At 39.6% G+C, this 19,242-nt stretch overlaps 1 pseudogene; it reads right to left on the bottom strand.

Annotated features, from left to right (window-relative positions):
• Positions 1-204: 204 nt before the first annotated feature.
• Positions 205-272, bottom strand: LOC138848125 (U6 spliceosomal RNA; annotated as a pseudogene).
• Positions 273-19,242: the final 18,970 nt, after the last annotated feature.

The following is a 19,242-nucleotide window of genomic DNA, read 5'->3' as shown; positions in this document are numbered from 1 at the left end:
CTCAGAAGAAATGTAAATGGTCAAAACATGTGAATATGCCCGATGTCACTAGCCATTATGTAAATATAAATCAGAGCACCATATCAGTCTCCAACACCTGTGGGAGAATACAACCCTCAGGTGTTTGTGTGTGCAGCAAGTGGGTTTAGAGGACCCTGTTCACCTCTGGAGAGCAGAGTCTACAGGGAGGTAAAGAAACCTTACTGCGCAGGGGCATGCTAATCTTCTCTGTATCGTTCCAATTTTAGTATATGTGCTGCCGAAGCGAGCACATGTGCTGCCAAAGCGAGAAAGAGATGAAAAGAATTTATCTCAGCTAGCCACTAATATTCAAGAAACAAAGTCTTCAGGAAAGCCAACTCAACTGACATTTTCATGTCATTGTTAAATAAAGGAAAAATTATCTAGGTTCAGCAATACGTAGTTTATAAGAGAAAGACTACAGAGTAATTTCCTTGGCATAGAAATAACTTTGTCTTTTTTTTTTTATCTATGAGGGCTTGCTATCACCACCACACACCCACATCCCATATACAAATGACTGGCTTGAGTGGTAGCTTCTCTGCTTTGAGGCAAGTTTCTGCTAGTGTGCACCCTGGGAGGAGACGGAGGATGGCAGAAGTGCTTGGGTCCTTGCACCCAAATGGGACATCCAGAATGAATTCCCAGTTCCTGGTTTTGGCTTGGTCAAGCTTTGGCTATTGCAAGTGTCTGGGGAGTGAAACAGTGGTTCCCTCTTCCTGTCACTCTGCCTTTCAAATCAATAACTGTTGTTGGTAATGACTAATAATGATATTCACTGATTGTCAAATTTTGAATCTATTAATTATAGACAATTTCTCTTTGTAATTTTAAACTTTCATAATGTTCTGTTGCCAATTTCATCACTAGAAATAAAAACTTTTCCTCAAAAAAAAAGAAACCTTACTGCTTTCCTAATGTGCTTATTAAGTTCTTGACCAGCGCCTGTTAGTCTTGCTACAAACTTTCTAGTCTTACTACTTTCCTTCTTCTTCCTCTTCTCTGTGACTTGTAAAATAGTATACATTCTATATACTGTGGATACTTTTGATTTATTTTATTCCTTCAGTCTCCTATGAAGTTCCTCCACAAAAGCACAGCCCTTAAGATATTCATTCATTTATGCAGTCTGCAGATTTCATGAGCTACTAAATTCCAAATAGTATATTAAAGGCAAGATCTAGGCCTAAGAGAAAAGTGGTCTGAATTCTGTGCCTAGAAGAGGATTTGGGACATAGTAGAACTTCAGTGAAGTGCTATGTGAATGACATGCACTCAGTAAATGAGTAATCTAAAGCATACACTTCATTTAAGCAACACAGCAGCCCTACTCACCTCAGGTAGAGCAATTGAGAGGAATAATGTGAACAAAAATAAGACATCAATAAGTTGAATAATAACAGAGAAAAAACAAAATGAGATAGATGCCAACATTACTGACCTATTTTTGAGGAATTAAATTGATAGAGGGGCTGGCATTGTGGCCAAGTGGGGAAAGCTGCAATCTGTGAGGCCAGCATAACATCTGAGTTCCACTTTGAGTTTAGGAATCTCCACTTCCAATTTAGCTCACTGCTAAACACCTGGGAAACCAGCAGAAGATGGACGAAGGACTTGGGTCCTTGCCACTGATGTGGGAGACTTGGATGAAGCTCCTGACTTCAGCATGCCCCAGGCTCAACTGTTGAAACTCTCTGGGGTGTGAGCCAGCAGATGAAAGCTATCTATGTCTTTCCCTCTCTCTCTAAATCCACCTTTCAAATAATAAAGATTTAATAAACAAATTAACTGATTTCAAAATACACAAAAACGTGAACAATACTATATCATTTTTATGCCAAACTGATAAAAAATAACAAATGCTAGAGAGCACATGGGAAAAGAAAACCGTCATATATGGTGGGTGAAAACACAAGTTAGTACAGATGTTATGCAGAACAGTATGGTCATTCCTTAAAAAGGATAAAAATTGGGCCGGCGCTGTTGTGCAGTGAGTTAAAGCCCTGGCCTGAAGGGCCAGCATCCCATTTGGGTGCCAGTTCTAGTTCCAGCTGCTCTTCTTCCAATACAGCTCTCTGCTATCTCCTGGGATAGCAGTAGAAGATGGCCCAAGTCCTTGGGCCCATGCACCCATGTGGGAGACCCAGAGGAAGCTCCTGTCTCCAGGTTTCAGAATGGCATAACTCTGGCGTTTGTAGTCATCTGTAGAGTGAACCAGCTGATGCAGGACCTCTCTGTGTCTCTACCTCTATTGTAACTCTTTCAAATAAATAACAAAAATTTCAAATAAGATAAAAATTGACCTACCATGTGAGAGTTATCTTGCTCTTGGCTATATATAATAAGGAAATTTTATTAGAAGGAAAGGAGGAGAGCATATCAAAGATACAGCAATTTTCCCATAACACAGCCACTATAACACAGTTCACTGCAGCCAGGATTTGAAACCAATCTAGCTGTCCATCAGTGAAAAACAATGGACAGGGCAACCTCTTTTAGATACAAAAAAAGAACAAAATATTATTAAATTAATTGAAATAAGCCAGAAGCAGGAACACAAATGTCACCTGGTCCTTGTCACATGTGGAAGTGAAAGAAAATAATGGATCTGAACACAGAACTGTGATTACTAGAGGCTGAGAAGGGAAGCAGCTAGGGATAGAGGGGGATTGGATAATAGGTATCAAAAATCAAAGAGGCAGAAAGAACTTCTGGTGTTCCATAATATAATGAGATGACTACATTCAACCATATTAGGTTCTGTGTAAAGAACTGAAGGAGAGGAGCTGGTAGTCTCAAATCATGGAGAAGAATTAGAAACTGTACTTGCTTGGGGGCCAGCATTGTGGCACAGTGGGCTAACACCCTGGACTGAAGCACCAGCATCCCATGTGGGTACCAGTTCTAGTCCTGGCTGCTCCTCTTCTGATCCAACTCTCTGCTATGGCCTGGGAAAGCAGTAGAAGATGGCCCAAGTCCTTGGGTCCCTGCACCCAAGTGGGAGATCTGGAAGAAGCTCCTGGTTCCTGGCATCAGATTGGCAGAGCTCCGGCCATTGTGGCCATCTGGGGAGTGAACCAGCAGAGGAAGACCTCTCTCTCTCTCTGCTGCTACTTCTCTCTGTAACTCTGTCTTTCAAATAAATAACTCTTTAAAAACTTAATAAAACTGTAGTTGCTTAGCTTGATCACTTTTTACTGCATAAATGTGTGCAAATATTGCACTACACCCTGTAATAATGCATGACTAGGACACATTAATCACAAATTATTTCAATGAAATTTTAAAAATTAGAAGCATTTCTTTATATTAACAATGAACTATTTGAAAATGAAATTAGAGAAACATTTCCATGCATAGCAGCATAAGAACCAGGAACCAATGTCTTCAGTGTTATCAGTGATGAATCAGATTCACAGCCCTCAGCACTGTTTTTACCATAGACCTTACCATGGCAATTGTGGGCATATAGTAGTAAATCAATGGACAGGAATCCTTTGTCTCTAAATCTGCTAAATAAATAAACATGGAATTCATCAAAGAAAAAGAGATATCAATTTGGATGCCAGGCACAAAAACACATGCACTTGAGCTATCCTCCAGTTTGTGATGCCAACAAATCTTTCAGACATGTTACATTTTCAGAGACTTTTCTGTAATCTTGCTAAGCTTTCTGGAAATCTGCCTTATAGCAAAGGGTTTCCCAATTCCATTACACTCATGATTTTTCTTTTGTGTGATATATTAGTTTACCATCTAGAGATAATTTATGGTACAAAACTTTTCTATGCATGCATGTTTTCTCATTTGTGAGTCTATTCATGGGAATTGAAGACTGTTTTATAACAGAAATACATTTTCCAAATTCATTGCATAGACTTTTGTTCCTTATGAATTCTCTGAAGTCTGTTGATGTCTAATTTCTGGCTAAAGGTTTTATTGTATTTACAGCATGCAAAGACTATCACCTTTTGTGAATTCTGTATCTATACAAGCCTGAAATAAAGAAAATGTTTTTGCACAATCAGTATACGCCTAAGAAACCACCTGTGTCAATTCTCTGATGTACCATTGACTTCTGACTCTAATAATATTTATAAGCTTTCTCCTTTACATGAGTCTCTGTTGGATAGGATGTGATTTCCAGCAAAAGGTTTTGTCACAATACTTACATGAATTTTGGAGAAAAGCTCTTCCACATTCATTATATTGTTAAGGTCTCTCCCTTGTTCAAATTCCATGATGGATTATGAGGCATTACCTATGTGAAATGACTTTCTCACATTTATTTCATTCATTAGATATATATGTTGTGCATTCTGATATAAGGAGAGATTTGGGCAGAGCTTTCCAACACTCATTACACCCATAAGGTTTCTCTCCCACGTGAATTCCCTGTTGTCGTATGAGGTATGGCTTCTAATTAAAGGGATTTTACTTTCAAAGGAGTTTTTCCCTATATGAATTTGATGATGTACAATGAGGGCTGAATTATGGTAAAAGGCTCTGAGTCATTACATTCATAAAATTGCTCCCCATGAGAATTCTTTTGTTTGATGAGGTCTGATTTGCACCACAAAGGCTATTCACATGTATTATATTCATGCATTTCTCCTCTTGGTGAATTCTCTAATATTTCATGAGATATAACTTGCACAAAAATGTCAAGTAGAAAATTCCCTGTGTGGATACTCTGATATCTTATGAGTTATGAAGTACAGCAAAGAGGCTTTCCACCATCCTTCCATCCATAAAACCTACCTAAATTGAGCAACAAAGATATAGAAAACGTAAACACACACATAACCAGATGGAAATGATATCAGTAATAAAGACCCTCGCCGCCAAGAAAACCCCAGGACTGGATGGCTTCACTGCTGAATTCTAACAGACATTTAAAGCACTAACTGCAATTCTTCTCAAGTTATTCAAAACAATTGAGAGAGAGGCGATTCTCCCAAATTCTTTCTATGAAGCCAACATCACCTTCATTCCTAAACTTGAAAAAAGTGCAACAAAGAAAGTAATTATAGACCAATTTCCCTGATGAACATACATGCAAAGATCTGCAACAGAATTCTGGCCAATTGAATCCAACAATGCATCAGAAAGATCATCCACCCAGACCAAGTGGGATTTATCCTTGGTATGCAAGGATGGAACCAAAGGCTTTTCCACAGTCATTTCATTTATAAGCTTTCTCCATGGTGTGAAGGCTCTGATACTTTCTGAGGTTTGACTTCTCAGCAAAGGTTTTTCCACAGTCGTTGCAATCATAAGGTTTCCCCCAGTACAAATTGTCTGATGCTTTGTGAGCTTTGATTTCTCAGCAAAGGCTTTTCCACAATGATTGCATTCATAAGGTTTCTCCCCTCTGTGAATTCTCTGATGATTTATGAGTTTTTCCTTCTGGCCAAAGGATTTTCCATAGTCATTGCATTCATAAGGTTTCTCACCTGTGTGAATTCTCTGATGATTTATGAGGTGTTTCTTCTGGCCAAAGAACTTCCCACAGTCATTACATTTGTAAGATTTCAACCCTGTGTGAATTCTCTGATGTCTAATGAGATCTGACTTCTGGTGAGTGGTTTCCACACAATCATTACACACATGAGGGTTTTCCACAATATGAGTGCTGTGATGGAGGGTATGGCAGAATTTAATACTGAATGACTTCCCACAAGGTTTACATGCATAGGATTTCTTCCCTATATTTGGTCTATGATTCAGTCTAACATGTGATTGGTAAATGACAGGTTCCACAGTCCCAATATACTTATAAATGTTCTCTCTTTTCAGGTGAATACAATCAGAATTCCACAGTCAGTCAGCTGGGAGGGGTGGATGAATCCGGAAACAGCTGGTTTCCTTGTACTAAAACAAGCGCCATATCACAAAGGACTCATACATTTCTTTTTCTTTTTTGCATTTTTCACATTTTCTTATTTATCATTGTTTGTAATAAATTTTCTGATGTGGGTTGTGGTTTTGAGGCTGGCTTAAGGAGTTCAGGGAACCAGAGGAATGGTCTTTTTCAATTAGGGCACAGCTGTTGGCTCTCTCCAATTCTGGCTTTCTGTCATTGCTTTGGGTGCCTCAGCCAATTTTTCGTTTTGAGCAACTTTTTCCTAAATGTTTTGTTGGTCTGAGTTGGTTTTGCCTTTTTCCTTTTCAAATTGTGTGTTCTGATGCAATACAAACAAGGGTTTAGAACGAGGATCCATTATGAAATTGAAAAACAGAACATACTGGGTTTTGATGATTAGAAATCATAGGCAACATGACCAAGATGAGTTTTTGGGTTTTCGAAAATGACATAGAACCCTTCCACTGAGGGGCAGATATTAATTTCCTCCAAATCGAGAGTGAGTGCGATTTTCAGGTGAATTCAATCAGAATTCCACAGCCAGTCAGCTAGGAGGGGTGGATGAATCCGGAAACAGCTGGTTTCCTTGTGTCTAAATCCAGCCAAATATCACAAAGGACTCTTGCATTTCTTTGACTTTTTTCTCATTTTTCTTTTTTTCATGGTTTGTAATGAATTTTCTGATGTGAGCTTTGGTTTTGAGGCTGCAATATAGAGTTCAGGGCACCGGAGGAATGGTCTTTTTGAAACACGGCACAGCTGTTGGCTTGCTCCAATTCTGGCTTTTGTCATTGTTTTGGGTGCCTCAGCTAACTTTTGGTTTCTTGAGTGGCAATTTCCTAAATGATTTCTGGGTCTCAGTCGGTTTTGCCTTCTTATTCCCAAATTTTGTATTCTGATGCAATACAAGCAAGATTTTGGACAGAGTAGCCATTATGAAAAAAAAAAAACACAGCAAATTGCCCTTTCAGGATTAGAAATCTATAGGCAACACGATCAAGATGAGTATCTGTGTTTTGGAAAATGGCATGGAAAGCTTCTGCTGAGGTGACAGATTCTAATTCCCTCCAAATTGAGTGTGAGAGCGATTTTGAGGTGAATTCAATCAGAATTCCAAAGTCAGTCTGTGGAAGGGGGGGATGAATCTGGTAACAGCCAGTTTCCTTGTGTCTAAATCCAGCCAAATATCAAAAAGGACTCTTGCATTTCTTTGGCTTTTTCACATTTCCCTTATTTATCATGCTTTGTAATGAATTTTATGATGTTAGGTTTGGTTTTGTGGCTGCAATATGCAGTTCAGGGCACTGGAGGAATGGTCTTTTTCAAACAGGGCACAGCTGTTGGCTTGCTCCACTTGTGGCTTGCTGTCATTGTTTTGGGTGCCTCAGCTGAAATTTGGTTTCTTGAGTTTCACTGCGATTTTCAGGTTAATTCAGTCAGATTTCCACAGGCAGTCAGCTGGAGGGGTGGATGATCTGGGAACAGCCAGTTTCCTTGTGACTAAATCAAGCCCAATATCATTATGGATTCTTGCATTTCTTTGGCTTTTTTCTCTTTTTTCTTATTTATCATGGTTTGTAATGAATTTTCTGATGTGAGCTTTGGTTTTGAGGCTGGCATATTGAGTTCAGGGCACAAGAGGAAGGTTCTTTTTCAATCAGGGCACAGCTGTTGGCTTGCTCCACTTCTGGCTTGCTGTCATTGTTTTGGGTGCCTCAGCTGATTTGTGGTTTCTTGAGCGGCAATTTCCTAAATGTTTTCTGGGTCTGAGTTGGTTTGGCATTCTTCCTTCCCAAATTTTGTATTCTGATGCAATGCATAGAAGAGTTTGGACAGAGTAGCCATTATGAAATATAAAACAGAGCAAATAGGCATTTGAAGCTTATAAATCTATAGGTAACATGACCAAGGTGAGTTTTTGTGTTTTGGAAAATACAGTGGAACACTTTGGCTGAGGTGACAGATATTAATTGCCTCCAAACTGAGTTTCACTGCGATTTTCAGGTTAATTCAGTCAGAATTCCACAGGCAGTCAGCTGGAGGGGTGGATGAATCCGGGAACAGCTGGTTTCCTTGCGAATAAATCAAGCCCAATATCATTATGGATTCTTCTTTTTTTTTGGCTTTTTTTCTCTTTTTTCTTATTTATCATGGTTTGTAATGAATTTTCTGATGTGAGCTTTGGTTTTGAGGCTGCAATATGGAGTTCAGGGTACAAGACGAAGGTTCTTATTCAATCAGGGCACAGCTGTTGTCTTGCTCCAATTCTGGCTTGCTGTCATTGTTTTGGGTGTTTCAGCTGACTTTTGGTTTCTTGAGCAGGAATTTCCAAAATGTTTTCTGGGTCTGAGTCAGTTTTGCCTTCTTATTCCCAAATTTTGTATTCTGATGCAATACAAGCAAGATTTTGGACAGAGTAGCCTTTATGAAAGAAAAAAAAAAAACACAGCACATTGCCCTTTCAGGATTAGAAATCCATAGGCAACACAACCAAGATGAGATTCTGTGTTTTGGAAAATGACATGCAACGCTTCTGCTGAGGTGACAAATTCTAATTCCCTCCAAATGGAGTGTGAGAGTGATTTTGAGGTGAATACAATCAGAATTCCAAAGTCAGTCTGTGGAAGGGGGGGGTGAATCTGGAAACAGCCAGTTTCTTTGTGTCTAAATCCTTTCAAATATCACAAAGGACTCTTGCATTTCTTTGGCTTTTTCACATTTCCCTTATTTATCATGGTTTGTAATGAATTTTCTGATGTGAGCTTTGGTTTTGAGGCTGGCATATTGAGTTCAGGGCACAAGAGGAAAGTTCTTTTTCAATCAGGGCACAGCTGTTGTCTTGCTCCAATTCTGGCTTGCTGTCATTGTTTTGGGTGCTTCAGCTGATTTGTGGTTTCTTGAGCAGCAATTTCTAAAATGATTTCTGAGTCTGAGTCGGTTTTGCCTTCTTATTCCCAAATTTTGTATTCTGATGCAATACAAGCAAGACTTTGGACAGAGTAGCCATTATGAAAGAAAAAAAAAAAACACAGCAAATTGCCCTTTCAGGATTAGAAATCTATAGGCAACACAACCAAGATGATTTTCTGTGTTTTTAAAAACAACATGGAACGCTTCTGCTGAGGTGACAGATTCTAATTCCCTCCAAAATGAGTGTGAGTGCGATTCTGAGGTGAATTCAATCAGAATTCCAAAGTCAGTCTGTGGAAGGGGGGGATGAATCTGGAAACAGCCAGTTTCCTTGTGTCTAAATCCTGCCAAATATCACAAAGGAGTCTTGCATTTCTTTGGCTTTTTCACATTTCCCTTATTTATCATGGTTTGTAATGAATTTTCTGATGTGAGCTTTGGTTTTGAGGCTGCAATATGGAGTTCAGGGCACTGGAGGAATGGTCTTTTTCAAACAGGGTACAGCTGTTGGCTTGCTCCAACAATTCTGGCTTGCTGTCATTCTTTTGGGTGCCTCAGCTGATTTGTGGTTTCTTGTGTGGCAATTTCCTAAATGTGTTCTGGGTTTGGGTTGGCTTTGCCTTCTTCCTTCCCAAATTTTGTATTCTGACGCAATACAAACAAGAGTTTGGACAAAGTAGCCGTTATGAAATAAAAAACACAACAAATAGGCTTTTGAAGCTTAGAAATCTACAGGTAACATGACCAAGGTGAGTTTTTGTGTTTTGGAAAATAAAATGGAACACTTTGGCTGAGGTGACAGATATTAATTGCCTCCAAACTGAGTTTCACTGCGATTTTCAGGTTAATTCAGTTAATTCAGTTAGGATTCCACAGGCTTGCATTTCTTTGGCTTTTTCACATTTCCCTTATTTATCATGGTTTGTAATGAATTTTCTGATGTGAGCTTTGGTTTTGAGGCTGCAATATGGAGTTCAGGGTACTGGAGGAATGGTCTTTTTCAAACAGGGCACAGCTGTTGGCTTGCTCCACTTGTGGCTTGCTGTCATTGTTTTGGGTGCCTCAGCTGAAATTTGGTTTCTTGAGTTTCACTGCGATTGTCAGGTTAATTCAGTCAGAAATCCACAGGCAGTCAGCTTTAGTGGTGGATGAATCTGGGAACAGCCAGTTTCCTTGCAACTAAATCAAGCCCAATATCATTATGGATTCTTGCATTTCTTTGGCTTTTTTCTCTTTTTTCTTTTTTTCATGGTTTGTTATGAATTTTCTGATGTGAGCTTTGGTTTTGAGGTTGGCATATTGAGTTCAGGGCACAAGAGGATGGTTCTTTTTCAATCAGGGTACAGCTGTTGGCTTGCTCCAATTCTGGCTTGCTGTCATTGTTTTGGGTGCCTCAGCCGATTTGTGGTTTCTTGTGTGGCAATTTCCCAAATGTTTTCTGGGTCTGAGTTGGCTTTGCCTTCTTCCTTCCCAAATTTTGTATTCTGATGCAATGCTAAGAATAGTTTGGACAGAGTAGCCATTATGAAATAAAAAACAGAGCAAATAGGCATTTGAAGCTTATAAATCTATAGGTAACATGACCAAGGTGAGTTTTTGTGTTTTGGAAAATACAATGGAAAACTTTGACTGAGGTGACAGATATTAATTGCCTCCAAACTGAGTTTCACTGCGATTTTCAGGTTAATTCAGTCAGAATTCCACAGGCAGTCAGCTGGACGGGTGGATGAATCCGGGAACAGCAGGTTTCCTTGTGAATAAATCAAGCCCAATATCATTACGGATTCTTGAAATTTTTTGGCTTTTTTCACTTTTTCTTATTTATCATGGTTTGTAATGAATTTTCTGATGTGAGCTTTGGTTTTGAGGCTGGCATATTGAGTTCAGGGCACAAGAGGAAGGTTCTTATTCAATCAGGGCACAGCTGTTGTCTTGCTCCAATTCTGGCTTGCTGTCATTGTTTTGGGTGTTTCAGCAGACTTTTGGTTTCTTGAGCAGGAATTTCCAAAATGTTTTCTGGGTCTGAGTCGGTTTTGCCTTCTTCCTTCCCAAATTTTGTATTCTGATGCAATACAAGCAAGATTTTGGACAGAGTAGACTTTATGAAAGAAAAAAAAAAGACAGCGCATTGCCCTTTCAGGATTAGAAATCCATAGGCAACACAACCAAGATGAGATTCTGTGTTTTGGAAAATGACATGCAACGCTTCTGCTGAGGTGACAAATTCTAATTCCCTCCAAATGGAGTGTGAGAGTGATGTTGAGGTGAATACAATCAGAATTCCAAAGTCAGTCTGTGGAAGGGGGGGGTGGATCTGGAAACAGCCAGTTTCTTTGTGTCTAAATCCTTTCAAATATCACAAAGGACTCTTGCATTTCTTTGGCTTTTTCACATTTCCCTTATTTATCATGGTTTGTAATGAATTTTCTGATGTGAGCTTTGGTTTTGAGGCTGGCATATTGAGTTCAGGGCACAAGAGGATGGTTCTTTTTCAATCAGGGCACAGCTGTTGGCTTGCTCCACTTCTGGCTTGCTGTCATTGTTTTGAGTGCCTCAGCCGATTTGTGGTTTCTTGTGTGGCAATTTCCTAAATGTTTTCTGGGTCTGAGTTGGCTTTGCCTTCTTCCTTCCCAAATTTTGTATTCTGATGCAATGCAAAGAAGAGTTTGTACAGAATAGCCATTATGAAATAAAAAACACAACAAATAGGCGTTTGAAGCTTAGAAATCTACAGGTAACATGACCAAGGTGAGTTTTGTGTTTATGAAAATAAAATGGAACACTTTGGATGAGGTGACAGATATTAATTGCCTCCAAACTGAGTTTCACTGCGATTTTCAGGTTAATTCAGTCAGAATTCCACAGGCAGTCAGCTGGAGGGGTGGATGAATCCGGGAACAGCAGGTTTCCTAGCGACTAAATCAAGCCCAATATCATTATGGATTCTTGCATTTTTTGGTTTTTTTCTCTTTTTTCTTATTTATCATGGATTGTAATGAATTTTCTGATGTGAGCTTTGGTTTTGAGGCTGCAATATGGAGTTCAGGGCACAAGAGGAAGGTTCTTTTTCAATCAGGGCACAGCTGTTGTCTTGCTCCAATTCTGGCTTGCTGTCATGGTTTTGGGTGCCTCAGCTGATTTGTGGTTTCTTGTGTGGCAATTTCCTAAATGTTTTCTGGGTCTGAGTTGGTTTTGCCTTCTTCCTTCCCAAATTTTGTATTCTGATGCAATACAAGCAAGATTTTGGACAGAGTAGCCATTATGAAAGAAAAAAAAAACACAGCAAATTGCCCTTTCAGGATTAGAAATTCATAGGCAACACAACCAAGATGAGATTCTGTGTTTTGGAAAATGACATGGAACGCTTCTGCTGAGGTGACAGATTCTAATTCCCTCCAAATGGAGTGTGAGAGCGATTTTGAGGTGAATTCAATCAGAATTCCAAAGTCAGTCTGTGGAAGGGGGGTATGAATCTGGAAACAGGCAGTTTCTTTGTGTCTAAATCCTTTCAAATATCACAAAGGACTCTTGCATTTCTTTGGCTTTTTCACATTTCCCTTATTTATCATGGTTTGTAATGAATTTTCTGATGTGAGCTTTGGTTTTGTGGCTGCAGTATGGAGTTCAGGGTACTGGAGGAACGGTGTTTTTCAAAGAGGGTACAGTTGTTGGCTTGCTGCAATTCTGGCTTGCTGTCATTGTTTTGGGTGCCTCAGCCGATTTGTGGTTTCTTGTGTGGCAATTTCCTAAATGTTCTCTGGTTCTGAGTCGGCTTTGCCTTCTTCCTTGCCAAATTTTGTATTCTGATGCAATACAAGCAAGATTTTGGACAGCGTAGCCATTATGAAATAAAAAACACAACAAATAGGTGTTTGAAGCTTACAAATCTACAGGTAACATGACCAAGGTGAGTTTTTGTGTTTTGGAAAATAAAATGGAATACTTTGGCTGAGGTGACAGATATTAATTGCCTCCAAACTGAGTTTCACTGCGATTTTCAGGTTAATTCAGTTAATTCAGTTAGGATTCCACAGGCTTGCATTTCTTTGGCTTTTTCACATTTCCCTTATTTATCATGGTTTGTAATGAATTTTCTGATGTCAGCTTTGATTTTGGGGCTGGAATATTGAGTTCAGGGCACAAGAGGATGGTTCTTTTTCAATCGGGGCACAGCTGTTGGCTTGCTGCAATTCTGGCTTGCTGTCATTGTTTTGGGTGCCTCAGCTGATTTGTGGTTTCTTGAGCGGCAATTTCCTAAATGTTTTCTGGGTCTGAGTTGGTTTTGCCTTCTTCCTTCCCAAATTTTGTATTCTGATGCAATACAAGCAAGATTTTGGACAGAGTAGCCATTATGAAAGAAAAAAAAAACACAGCAAATTGCCCTTTCAGGATTAGAAATCTACAGGCAACACGACCAAGATGAGTTTCTGTGTTTTGGAAAATGACATGGAACGCTTCTGCTGAGGTGACAGATTCTAATTCCCTCCAAAATGAGTGTGAGTGTGATTTTGAGGTGAATTCAATCAGAATTCCAAAGTCAGTCTGTGGAAGGGGGGGATGAATCTGGAAACAGCCAGTTTCCTTGTGTCTAAATCCAGCCAAATATCAAAAAGACTCTTGCATTTCTTTGGCTTTTTCACATTTCCCTTATTTATCATGGTTTGTAATGAATTTTCTGATGTGAGCTTTGGTTTTGAGGCTGCAATATAGAGTTCAGGGCACCGGATGAATGGTGTTTTTCAAACTGGGCACAGCTGTTGGCTTGCTCCAGTTCTGGCTTTTGTCTTTGTTTTGGGTGCCTCAGCTGAAACTTGGTTTCTTGAGTTTCACTGTGATTGTCAGGTTAATTCAGTTAGAATTCCACAGGCAGTCAGCTTTAGTGGTGGATGAATCTGGGAACAGCCGGTTTCCTTGCAGCTAAATCAAACCCAATATCATTATGGATTCTTGCATTTCTTTGGCTTTTTTCTCATTTTTCTTATTTATCATGGTTTGTAATGAATTTTCTGATGTGAGCTTTGGTTTTGAGGCTGGCATATTGAGTTCAGGGCACCGGAGGAATGGTCTTTTTGAAACAGGGCACAGCTGTTGGCTTGCTCCACTTCTGGCTTGCTGTCATTGTTTTGAGTGCCTCAGCCGATTTGTGGTTTCTTGTGTGGCAATTTCCCAAATGTTTTCTGGGTCTGAGTTGGCTTTGCCTTCTTCCTTCCCAAATTTTGTATTCTGATGCAATGCAAAGAAGAGTTTGTACAGAATAGCCATTATGAAATAAAAAAAAACACAACAAATAGGTGTTTGAAGCTTAGAAATCTATAGGTAACATGACCAAGGTGAGTTTTGTGTTTATGAAAATAAAATGGAACACTTTGGCTGATGTGACAGATATTAATTGCCTCCAAACTGAGTTTCACTGCGATTTTCAGGTTAATTCAGTCAGAATTCCACAGGCAGTCAGCTGGAGGGATGGATGAATCCGGGAACAGCCAGTTTCCTAGCGACTAAATCAAGCCCTATATCATTACGGATTCTTGCATTTTTTTTGGCTTTTTTTCTCTTTTTTCTTATTTATCATGGTTTGTAATGAATTTTCTGATGTGAGCTTTGGTTTTGAGGCTGCAATATGGAGTTCAGGGCACAACAGGAAGGTTCTTTTTCAATCAGGGCACAGCTGTTGTCTTGCTCCAATTCTGGCTTGCTGTCATGGTTTTGGGTGCCTCAGCTGATTTGTGGTTTCTTGTGTGGCAATTTCCTAAATGTTTTCTGGGTCTGAGTTGGTTTTGCCTTCTTCCTTCCCAAATTTTGTATTCTGATGCAATACAAGCAAGATTTTGGACAGAGTAGCCATTATGAAAGAAAAAAAAAACACAGCAAATTGCCCTTTCAGGATTAGAAATTCATAGGCAACACAACCAAGATGAGATTCTGTGTTTTGGAAAATGACATGGAACGCTTCTGCTGAGGTGACAGATTCTAATTCCCTCCAAATGGAGTGTGAGAGCGATTTTGAGGTGAATTCAATCAGAATTCCAAAGTCAGTCTGTGGAAGGGGGGTATGAATCTGGAAACAGCCAGTTTCTTTGTGTCTAAATCCTTTCAAATATCACAAAGGACTCTTGCATTTCTTTGGCTTTTTCACATTTCCCTTATTTATCATGGTTTGTAATGAATTTTCTGATGTGAGCTTTGGTTTTGTGGCTGCAGTATGGAGTTCAGGGTACTGGAGGAACGGTGTTTTTCAAAGAGGGTACAGTTGTTGGCTTGCTGCAATTCTGGCTTGGTGTCATTGTTTTGGGTGCCTCAGCCGATTTGTGGTTTCTTGTGTGGCAATTTCCTAAATGTTCTCTGGTTCTGAGTCGGCTTTGCCTTCTTCCTTGCCAAATTTTGTATTCTGATGCAATACAAGCAAGATTTTGGACAGCGTAGCCATTATGAAATAAAAAACACAACAAATAGGTGTTTGAAGCTTACAAATCTACAGGTAACATGACCAAGGTGAGTTTTTGTGTTTTGGAAAATAAAATGGAATACTTTGGCTGAGGTGACAGATATTAATTGCCTCCAAACTGAGTTTCACTGCGATTTTCAGGTTAATTCAGTTAATTCAGTTAGGATTCCACAGGCTTGCATTTCTTTGGCTTTTTCACATTTCCCTTATTTATCATGGTTTGTAATGAATTTTCTGATGTGAGCTTTGGTTTTGAGGCTGCAATATGGAGTTCAGGGTACTGGAGGAATGGTCTTTTTCAAACAGGGCACAGCTGTTGGCTTGCTCCAATTCTGGCTTGCTGTCATTGTTTTGGGTGCCTCAGCTGAAATTTGGTTTCTTGAGTTTCACTACGATTGTCAGGTTAATTCAGTCAGAAATCCACAGGCAGTCAGCTGGAGGGGTGGATGAATCTGGGAACAGCCAGTTTCCTTGCAACTAAATCAAGCCCAATATCATTATGGATTCTTGCATTTCTTTGGCTTTTTTCTCTTTTTTCTTTTTTCATGGTTTGTTATGAATTTTCTGGTGTGAGTTTTGGTTTTGAGGCTGGCATATTGAGTTCAGGGCACAAGAGGATGGTTCTTTTTCAATCAGGGTACAGCTGTTGGCTTGCTCCACTTCTGGCTTGCTGTCATTGTTTTGGGTGCCTCAGCCGATTTGTGGTTTCTTGTGTGGCAATTTCCCAAATGTATTCAGGGTCTGAGTTGGCTTTGCCTTCTTCCTTCCCAAATTTTGTATTCTGATGCAATGCAAAGAACAGTTTGGACAGAGTAGCCATTATGAAATAAAAAACAGAGCAAATAGGCATTTGAAGCTCATAAATCTATAGGTAACATGACCAAGGTGAGTTTTTGTGTTTTGGAAAATACAATGGAACACTTTGACTGAGGTGACAGACATTAATTGCCTCCAAACTGAGTTTCACTGCGATTTTCAGGTTAATTCAGTCAGAATTCCACAGGCAGTCAGCTGGAGGGGTGGATGAATCCGGGAACAGCTGGTTTCCTTGCGAATAAATCAAGCCCAATCATTATGGATTCTTGAAATTTTTTGGCTTTTTTCTCTTTTTTCTTATTTATCATGGTTTGTAATGAATTTTCTGATGTGAGCTTTGGTTTTGTGGCTGCAATATGGAGTTCAGGGCACAAGAGGAAGGTTCTTTTTCAATCAGGGCACAGCTGTTGGCTTGCCCCGCTTCTGGCTTGTTGTCATTGTTTTGGGTGTTTCAGCTGACTTTTGGTTTCTTGACAGGAATTTCCAAAATGTTTTCCGGGTCTGAGTCGGTTTTGCCTTCTTATTCCCAAATTTTGTATTCTGATGCAATACAAGCAAGATTTTGGACAGAGTAGCCATTATGAAAGAAAAAAAAAAAAAAACAGCGCATTGCCGTTGCAGGATTAGAAATCCATAGGCAACACAACCAAGATGAGATTCTGTGTTTTGGAAAATGACATGGAACGCTTCTGCTGAGGTGACAGATTCTAATTCCCTCCAAATGGAGTGTGAGAGCGATTTTGAGGTGAATAGAATCAGAATTCCAAAGTCAGTCTGTGGAAGGGGGGTATGAATCTGGAAACAGGCAGTTTCTTTGTGTCTAAATCCTTTCAAATATCACAAAGGACTCTTGCATTTCTTTGGCTTTTTCACATTTCCCTTACTTATCATGGTTTGTAATGAATTTTCTGATGTGAGCTTTGGTTTTGAGGCTGGCATATTGAGTTCAGGGCACAAGTGGATGGTTCTTTTTCAATCACGGCACAGCTGTTGGCTTGCTCCACTTCTGGCTTGCTGTCATTGTTTTGAGTGTCTCAGCCGATTTGTGGTTTCTTGTGTGGCAATTTCCCAAATGTTTTCAGGGTCTGAGTTGGCTTTTCCTTCTTCCTTCCCAAATTTTGTATTCTGATGCAATGCAAAGAAGAGTTTGTACAGAATAGCCATTATGAAATAAAAAACAAAACAAATCGGCGTTTGAAGCTTAGAAATCTATAGGTAACATGACCAAGGTGAGTTTTTGTGTTTTGGAAAATAAAATGGAACACTTTGGCTGAGGTGACAGATATTAATTGCCTCCAAACTGAGTTTCACTGCGATTTTCAGGTTAATTCAGTCAGAATTCCACACGCAGTCAGCTGGAGGGGTGGATGAATCCCGGAACAGCCGGTTTCCTAGCGACTAAATCAAGCCCTATATCATTATGGATTCTTGCATTTCTTTGGCTTTTTTCTCTTTTTTCTTATTTATCATGGTTTGTAATGAATTTTCTGATGTGAGCTTTGGTTTTGTGGCTGCAATATGGAGTTCAGGGCACAAGAGGAAGGTTCTTTTTCAATCAGGGCACAGCTGTTGGCTTGCTCCACTTCTGGCTTGCTGTCATTGTTTTGGGTGCCTCACCTGATTTGTGGTTTCTTGTGTGGCAATTTCCTAAATGTTTTCTGGGTCTGAGTTGGTTTTGCCTTCTTCCTTCCCAAATTTTGTATTCTGATGCAATACAAGCAAGATTTTGGACAGAGTAGCCATTATGAAATAAAAAAAAAAGAAACACAGCGCATTGCTCTTTCAGGATTAGAAATCCATGGGCAACACAACCAAGATGAGATTCTGTGTTTTGGAAAATGACATGGAACGCTTCTGCTGAGGTGACAGATTCTATTTCCCTGAAATGGAGTGTGAGAGCGATTTTGAGGTGAATTCAATCAGAATTCCAAAGTCAGTCTTTGGAAGGGGGGTATGAATCTGGAAACAGCCAGTTTCTTTGTGTCTAAATCCTTTCAAATATCACAAAGGTCTCTTGCATTTCTTTGGCTTTTTCACATTTCCCTTATTTATCATGGTTTGTAATGAATTTTCTGATGTGAGCTTTGGTTTTGTGGCTGCAATATGGAGTTCAGGGTACTGGAGGAATGGTCTTTTTCAAACAGGGTACAGTTGTTGGCTTGCTCCACTTCTGGCTTGCTGTCATTGTTTTGAGTGTCTCAGCCGATTTGTGGTTTCTTGTGTGGCAATTTCCCAAATGTTTTCTGGGTCTGAGTTGGCTTTGCCTTCTTCCTTCCCAAATTTTGTATTCTGATGCAATGCAAAGAAGAGTTTGGACAGAGTAGCCATTATGAAATAAAAAACAGAGCAAATAGGCATTTGAAGCTTATAAATCTATAGGTAACATGACCAAGGTGAATTTTTGTGTTTTGGAAAATACAATGGAACACTTTGACTGAGGTGACAGATATTAATTGCCTCCAAACTGAGTTTCACTGCGATTTTCAGGTTAATTCAGTTAATTCAGTCAGAATTCCACAGGCAGTCAGCTGGAGGGGTGGATGAATCCGGGAACAGCCGGTTTCCTAGCGACTAAATCAAGCCCAATATCATTATGGATTCTTGCATTTTTTTGGCTTTTTTCTCTTTTTTCTTATTTTTCATGGTTTGTAATGAATTTTCTGATGTGAGCTTTGGTTTGTAGACTGGCATATTGAGTTCAGGGCACAAGAGGAAGGTTCTTTTTCAATCAGGGCACAGCTGTTGGCTTGCTCCACTTCTGGCTTGCTGTCATTGTTTTGGGTGCCTCAGCCGATTTGTGGTTTCTTGTGTGGCAATTTCCTAAATGTTTTCTGGGTCTGAGTTGGTTTTGCCTTCTTCCTTCCCAAATTTTGTATTCTGATGCAATACAAGCAAGATTTTGGACAGAGTAGCCATTATGAAAGAAAAAAACAAAAACACAGCAAATTGCCCTTTCAGGATTAGAAATCCATAGGCAACACAACCAAGATGAGATTCTGCGTTTTGGAAAATGACATGGAACGCTTCTGCTGAGGTGACAGATTCTAATTCCCTCCAAATGGAGTGTGAGAACGATTTCCAAAGTCAGTCTGTGGAAGGGGGGTTTGAATCTGGAAACAGCCAGTTTCTTTGTGTCTAAATCCTTTCAAATATCACAAAGGACTTTCCATTTCTTTGGCTTTTT

The sequence above is a fragment of the Oryctolagus cuniculus genome, unplaced genomic scaffold (assembly GCF_964237555.1).
Source record: "Oryctolagus cuniculus unplaced genomic scaffold, mOryCun1.1 SCAFFOLD_99, whole genome shotgun sequence".
NCBI lineage: Eukaryota > Metazoa > Chordata > Mammalia > Lagomorpha > Leporidae > Oryctolagus > Oryctolagus cuniculus.
This window is presented reverse-complemented; position numbering and strand designations above follow the sequence as displayed.